The following is an 8,576-nucleotide window of genomic DNA, read 5'->3' on the forward strand; positions in this document are numbered from 1 at the left end:
CGCTCGGCCCCGCCGCTCCCAGGGAGGCGCGGGAGCCGTGTCTCCCAGCAGGGCTAGGCGGCGCTCGGCTGGTCCGGCCGGGCATCAATGAACTCGCTCGGACACACAGAAATGATGAAACGCCCGTGCGAACACACCTCAACAGGTAGCCGGCAGCAAGAGTTTCTCCGGATTAAGCGCCGCCTGTGCTCACTCTTCTCACCTCCTTCGCAGGTTTCCTCCATCAATCACTGAGTATCTCAAATGACAAAAGGCGGCAGACATTGTCACGCCTTCCTATTAAAAAACCAAAACAAACCAAAACCCGCACACACATAAAGCAAAAGAATTGGAATAGGAAGTCTAGCCGCTTTTCGCTGCCAAATCACGACGTTCAGGATCTCCGCCGCGGCAGGAGCGCATCGGTGCTGGGGGCCCGCGGGCTCCTCGGAGCCGGGCAGCCGCGAGCAGAGCTACACGGGGCCGGAACGGGAGCTCCTGGAAAGGCAGTCCTTGCAGAACGGGGTTAAACATGAAACTTCCTCCAGCACACGGATGCGAGTTCATGAGAATATTCTCACCGGCACATACACCTTGTGAATGAAACGGATTTGCCTGAGGTTTTATATCCATTTGTTTCCAAATTACCAGTCAGTGAGCTGCAGCTGGCGGCAGCAGTGACCAACAGAACAGCCCAGATGTGCTGCTGGAGGCAGCGAGCTTTTGTTTGCATATTTTTCAGTCTGTAGTTTGACGGGGTTTTTTTCTACCTTTCTTTTTGCTTCTTACATTGAAGCATCTCAGCAGCTGCCCATCAGCTGACAGCAAAGCCATCGACTTCTGCAGATCTAGATTTTCATTAAACTAATGTATGGTCTGCTCCATTATGTCCAAAGGAACACATCATGGGAGAGCACAATTCAGTTTATATAGATCTAAGAAACTTTTATTTGGATTGAGCTGGTTTCTACACCTGTTGTAACTCATTTAAGTATTTATAAATACATCAAGCAAAAATAAACTAGCGGGGATTCCTGAAAGACTTGGGTTTAGAATTTTTTGTAATGTGCATTCTTTACAGTTTTGTTGATGTGTTTGATTACCATGCAAATCTACTAGTCTCTACTTCTGCAAGGGATGTGAGAAAGAGCACTTAAACATTTCTAGGATACATTAGATATCACACACTTTTTGGAAAGTCTCTGAATATATTGTGAAAATGAACAGAAGTCTATAGATTTTCCTAATGTTGCTGATGCCTGTGTTTGCCTATGAATTCCTTCATGTGGTGAAGGAGATACAAGAAATGCTTTGAATACGACTGATGGTTTGCTTTTGAATCATGTCATGTTGCCAGACACCACTCATTTTCCAGGATGTCTGGAGTGCAGCTCTGGTTTTGATGAAGCTAATGCAATCCTGCATCTGATAGGCTGCTGGTCCTCACCCCGCACACTTCTGTTTTCTCGCTAAATTATATGTTTTGTACAGAATAGCCTGAAAGGTTAGAACAAAGGATATTACACTTAACAGAAAAGTAAGCAGGAAAAGTCGGTATAGAAACAAAATCAATTTTAGCAGGAATCAAACTGAAAATCACATTAGTGATTTGGATGGGAGAGCTGACTATTGGTTCCCTTTGCATATTTAATTGACAGTTCTGTGGTTCAAGCTTTGCTTTTCTGCTACATATCTATTGTAAAGTGTCTATACAGCTCCTATAAGACTACCCTGAGCATTAGGGGCAAAAAACCCCAAGAATAAAACTGTATCATGGCTTTTCTCTCAGATCTTCAGGCATCAGCTTTTACATGAGTGAATGAAAGTCCCCACACTGAAAACACTCATGATGCTGCTAAGATTATCATAACCAAACAGGTATTGACGTGTTAAACCACTGTTCTTCTTATCTAGACTAAGTAAAATTTTCATGCAGAAGAAAGTTGAGATGGAAAAGCTGTTGTGAATTCAGTACAAATAAATATATAGTTAAATACAGGAGCTAGTTGAAAAACCATGAGAAAAAAAAGCAGTAAAAAGATTGCATTGCACTTTAAGAAAATAAATTTCATGTCTTAGCAAAAGAGATGTCTTAAGCATGTACTTCACACAAATTCCTGGAGTAGAAATCTGCATTTTAAAGGCAGATGTGAACTTCAACTCAAAATTCAAAATAAAAATGTCCATGATTCATAACCAACCTTTGATTTGGTTTCTATAAATTTAGTATGTAGAAGTCAAGCATCTATATCATTTATTCCCCTTTTATCTATATTCTTGGGAATAATGTAACCCTCGGGTCACAGTTGTCACTACATTCAGATTTCCATAGCGGAGAAGTGTCGCCAATAAATTGAAGCTTATTGCTTCTTCCTGACATTTAAAAAGAAGTAAACATCTGCCCATATACATTTGCGCTCCATTGTCATTTCATCCCTGAGTCTGTGCTGATTTTTTTGTCCTCCTAGTTCTCTACTCCAGTTCTTAAAAATCGGTTCTAAAAAAGTGATAAAATGCAGGCAATCAAAAATAAATTTGAAGCAAAGTTTCCAAAATCCCATTCCATATTTAGTGCTTTCAAGTAACAGGTTTTAGGCTTAAAAATTGTACATAAAAACATGTACCCATTCTGTATTCAAAGCCCAGAAATTTTCTCTGCAAAAAATGCCAAAAGCTAAACACCTTGGTCTAACAACTTGAACTTGCTTTATAGTTGAAGAGAGTCGCTTGTTTCATTTTCCTTCATTTGTGACAATTACCCCATGGGATGCTTTTTAATGTTGGCTGCAGAAGCAACTCGCCTGTGCACAGAAACACAGCTGTGTTTTGTCTAAAACAGGATCAAGTGTACACTTGTAATACAACATAGCACAATAGATCAGGTCTTACTAAACTCAGGAGAATGCAGCAGGTATCCAGGTCATGGGCACAGCAGCTGAAGAAGTCTTTCAAATGGACAATTATTCCACCTTCAAACTGCTTTGTAAAATGTGCAACTGACTGGAGTGAGGTCATAGGGCTTATGAAAGGCTTAAGTTGTGTAAAATGAGCATCATGTTTCTATATAGGAAAAGCAGAAATACGGGCTCAAGAAGCTACCTTAGCCATGATGTTGGCAAACATCAAAATTATCAAGGCTGAAAGAGGCAGCAGTAGAAAGAAGTAGCTTGGAAAGCGTGATTCCAGCTGAAGCAGGTGTGTGCTGCTGGCAAAGCAGCCAAGAGTTTGCAGGTTGCTTTGTCTGGGGTCAGCTCCAGGCACAGGCAGAGGCAGGGAACCTTTCATATCAGGGAAAAGGCCAGGACCTCACTGTCCAGCCCTGGAGACCTTGGTCACCAGGGCCTTTCTTTGGGCAAAGGGAGAAAACAGGTGGGCAGTGCACAGTGGATAGATGCAATGGACACCTTTCCCACCACTTATTGCTCTCTCTACACTCTCCTCCATCCTGGCAGCAGCAGTAGCAACCTTGGCTCCTTCAGGTTCTCCACAGCACTCAGGAAGGGCTTGTGTGTCAGCAGCACCCTGGACTTGGCTTGATACCAGTCTTCCTCATTCAAGAGAAGCAAAATCTGATTGATACGCCTTGCCGAGGAGCATGGAGATGGCTCCAAATACAGCTGTGAAGGAAAAAAATGTGAGTGGATTGCCAATTTCCTGGAGGCAACATGTCCAAAAAATATATAAATCATAATTTTGATTGTTCTTGGAATATGGACTTTTTTTATATGGACACCTAGGTAAGCAGAGATTTACAGCGTGCAGGAAAATGGTAAGATATACCTCTATAGCTGTGCAAAGATGTAGCAAAGAAAACCAGGATTTTTGTAGACAAAAACTGCTAGTTCGCCATTTCTTTTAATTTTGTATATCAGACTGTCATCATATCAATTGTGAGTCAGGAAACAAAAACTCTAATGCAGATTTAATAGTCTTCATTAGAACTACTATTAGAATTACTATCAGATCCTGTCTGCTTTACAAGATATATCTTCTATCTTCTAGGCAAATAGACTGACAAAATTATTTTCAGTTACAAAGTTCTGGGGATAATTAAAAGACTATTTTCCTTTAAAGGTTTTTATGCTGCACATCACTTTACTGCTGTTAGGACTTTGGTTGCATCAGAATTCAAGGAGAGGGAATTAAGATATAGAGATCAAAACCAACAAATTCAGCACAGCAAATTCATTCCATAGTTGCCATAGGTCTCAGCTTCAGGTCTTGCAGAAGCCAATTTCGGCTGCCAGCTCTCTGGGCTTTAGTGAATCCTTACCCCAGCTCTTGTAATTTTTTTTCCTGACAGAACAGAGACCAGTTTTACTTTCAGATAATTACTGAAACACTTTATTGTAGTGGATGGAGGTAGTTTAAGCTTTGAGCCAGACTTTTCTTTTTTATTGGTTTTAGTAACTGCCTAAGCTGGGGCTTCTGGATTCAGACTCAGTTGTGCAGTGTTTTAATTGCTCTGGGAGAAGGTTTCATTCAGAGTCCAGATCACTGAAGTGATTCTGTTTTTCATTTTTCTGACACTTCATGGGAGATGTTATGACTCAGGGTTTATTTGAAGTTAACCAAAATTATAGATGTGGTTGCCTTCCCTCATCTCTCAAGACTCAGTGGGCATGTTCAGAGCTCCATGGAAGAGGGTTCTGCTGGAGGAGTTCCTAATCTACCTGCCCCTCATCTCCGAAGGCAAACTGAAATCAGAAAGAAGAACAATTAATTATGTGTAACCAATCTTCATAAATACCTATTTATCATAAAACAACAGCACTGATGGAACCCCCCATGCCTATCAGTTTCTCGAGGTCAGGATTGAAGGCTCTTAGGACAGTAGTTCCTGTTTGGACTCACGTGTTTATTATTTCTTATCTGTGAAACAGCCTCACGACCATGAGTTCTGCAGCCTTTCATTAGCATGGCACAAAATGGCTAACTATCTCTTGTTACAAGGTCTTTTATGACTAAACTATCCAATTAAGAAAGGACACCTAGATTATTTTCCCTTTTAACCCAGTAACTGATCCCTGTAAGCCCGCAATGTGGACTTTTCTGTCCAATCGAAAAACATCACCCAAACCCATGAAGAAGAAGGAAGAAGGTAAAGAGGAACAACCTTCCTCTGCCCTAAACCTCCATCTTGCTTCATATCTACTTCTATATTCTAAAACCCCAAACTCTAAGTTTTCCACCCTCTGATATTACACACTTCTAACCAACTACACGCCTGTAATCCCAGTACTATCAATTAGTTTTGGAAGTCTGTTCCATGGCCTCAGGTCAAATGCAGTGCTCTCTTGTGAGTCTGTGCCTTTAAGCACAGAAAGTTTAAAATGCTCAGCATCCAGGTTTCCAATACCCACCTTTGTAGACATTCGTAGTGCTCAGCTATCATTTGCAACCAGAAATCTGTTATTGTTTATTTACATTCCTAATGCAGAAATTTAAGCATACTCCTCTCTTTTTTATGAATATGGAAAATGGTGTATTCTCTCTGCTTTTGCAGACACTGTTCAATATCTGAAGACAACCAGCCCTTGCTGGATACAGTTCAGATTCACACGTGCCCCCCTGGTGGAGGAACTTGAGGCAAAAATTTGATCCAACATACAAAGATTCCTTGGCTTTTCCTCCTGGAAGGAAAATAGCAACATGTCTTGGTGTACAATGACAATTTTTAGTGAATCCAGAGGATTATATAAACTACCCTGAAGAAGCATTGCAAGTAGGCTCAATGGCAGAGCATCCATACTTTGTGCCTTTACATATCCAACTTTTCCTGTCAGTCCCATGTGCAGCCCAGTCCTTTGTGTCAACAGCTCAGCATGAGAAGCTGTGCTTGCTTTTGCTCATCAAATGCCCTCATGACATTATTTTTGAGGTATTTCACCCCAAAAAAGCCTGGAGTAACATGAGTGAATCAATATGCAGATAGGGTGGTTTCATATTTAATATAATGCCAAACTTAGTGTCAGAAGATAAATTATTCCTGTATTCCTGTAATTTCTAAGAAATTGATTTTTAGGTTTAGTTTGGATTTGGTGTGCAAAAGAAGACACACTAACTCATTTTATCTTGATCAGATTCTTGCTATATCTTTTATTTTTCCCCCTTTTAAAATAACTCCAGAAACCACCTTTTGAAACTTCCGCTTTTTTAATAAAAAGTATTTTTTTTTAGTTTTAATGATGTTTGTCTTCCACTGATATCCCACAAGTAATTGTCCAGAAATAAATAAATCACAGCATCAATTTAGTAGATTACAGAATTGGCATAACTTAATGAATCTGCTTCCATTAAAAAATAGGTTAGAGTGAACTCTTAGATTCACTGAGTTTGAAATCTATCACTGATGAAATTTGGCTCAGCTGGAACCTTGTCAGTTTGTACCAATTTTCTATCGGGTTTTGACATTTTATAAAAAGTTATTTACTAAAGAAATCCTCAGCTTATATTCACATAGTCATTTAAGAATTTAATATGGTAACATAAATTAAAATGCAAGCTTTTTAGTTTTATTATGGTGGCCTGTGTTTGATTTAATTTTTGTTTAAGGATAAACTGAAACCTTGAAGGGAAAAGTATGGCCACAGAAACTAAGGAGTAAAACCACTTTTCAATTACTTTAGTCATATTTATCAGATTTTTTTTTGGTACACATGTCTATTAAAGACTTTTAAAAGAAAAATACTCAAAAGAGATATCTGAAATGAATCTATAGCTCATTTTATCTATCTGAGAATTTTCAATAAATTGTTTCAGTTGTGAAAGGATGACTTTATTCATGAATATGATCTTTTGCTATTCTTACTCAAAAATATCACATCAAGAACACTATGCATCAGCTGTATCTATCAGTTGTTGCCTGGAGATAGAATTAGTTCCTCAGATTTTTTCCATGTATCAAAAATAATCAATAGATAACACATTTCTTCTGAGATGCAGAGAACCCAGAGTAGTGTTATTAAATCCTCAGCAGAGCTTATCCAAATTGAATTTAATGAAATTGAAGTACTTCAGGGATTTTGTTTCATGAGCTTGCTGCCTTTCTTCCTATTATTTTATACTGCGATCTTTTCTAGAAGCATGATGCTTGCAATTATGATTTTTTTGCAATACCATAGGAAAAGCTATGTGTCAAAGAGGGGGACAATATTACATAGCTATGGTTGAAGAGAATGGGTTTGTGTTTAAATTGTCTTAGGACAATTATGCACTGGGCTCTTGTAGTACACATTCCCTTACAAAAATTTTGAAGGAAAATTTCAGTGCTTGAAATTTTTGCTGCATTAGGTTACAGAAAACAAACCAGTAAATATTCACTAAATCACTTCAGAAAACCTAATGTAGAAAAACTTGAATCAGCCAATACCAAACTAACTCATGGCCACTTGCACAGCCATATAAATCGCTTATTTTTGTATTTTTCAGTCATCACTAAAATAGAAAGATTTCGTGTCGAAAATTGTGTAATAAATGACATATTTTCTTCAGCAGTTTGGGTATATTTATGCAAAGTAATGGATATAGCCAAGGACTTAAAACAAAGCTGAAATTCTCTCAAGGCATTCTATATAGTCATTGCGTCAGACGTCATCAGTAAGCTTCTCTCGGCAAAACACAGTTTTGTGTCCATACTCATACAACCTTGACTGACCATCAAAAACTTCAGCAAGGGACACTTCCCCCAGCAGATCTTATTCCTGGACAGGGGTGCACCATCAGAAGCGATGTGTTGAGCCACCTAAAGCTGTTCCACAGGTCTGTTCTAACAGTCAAAATTTACCTGAGACCATTATTTTCTGGATACACTGAGCAGCAGGTAGCTTCTTAGTGTTGAAGGCATGATCATAGAAATATGTATTTGTCCCTCAGTATCTGTTTCTCATTTTCTCTGTACTTAGCTGTTTCTCGGAAATGAAATACAGGTATTTGAACCATAAGAAGTTCTGAAAAGGCAATAATTGTTAGAAGCTTGACCAAAGTGAAAACTTACTTAGTCTTAATTCTGTTCACCTGCAAAAGTGATACAAGTAAGACTTTTTGAGCATATGATCTGCGATGTGGGGGCTGCCTCCTGCAAATTTTCCTGTGTTTCTTCCAATTTTAAATAATTCTGGTTTAATACAAAGAATTACCATATAATATTGTTACTCTACTTTAAAAAAAAAACAAAAACAAACCAACAAAAACCGGCTTCTTTTTCTCGAACCTTTAGAGGAGACTTTTCATTATATTGATTATGAAAATATTTTAGAAATTTGTAGTAATGGTATAACAGGCTGGGTATCTGCTCAAAAGAGGGACGTACTGAGATTTGATCTAGAAATCTACTGAGATTTGATCTAGAAATTCTCCCATGCTAGCTTGCAATATCCTGGGGATCAAGAGAAAATGCACATCCACACCTGAGTTAGGAGAAAAGAATGCCAGCTAAGAGAAAGCATGACACATCCAGATTATTGGAGAAGTTTATGCCTGAGTAAATAGAGATATTAAAAGCTGCTTACCTGAAGTTTTGTATTTAGGTGTTTTATTTGGATTATTAGCATGGGTATTATGGGATATTAATCTACTGGTTAGTTGCATCTTCTACT

This window comes from Geospiza fortis, unplaced genomic scaffold (assembly GCF_000277835.1).
Source record: "Geospiza fortis unplaced genomic scaffold, GeoFor_1.0 scaffold206, whole genome shotgun sequence".
Taxonomy (NCBI): Eukaryota; Metazoa; Chordata; class Aves; order Passeriformes; family Thraupidae; genus Geospiza; species Geospiza fortis.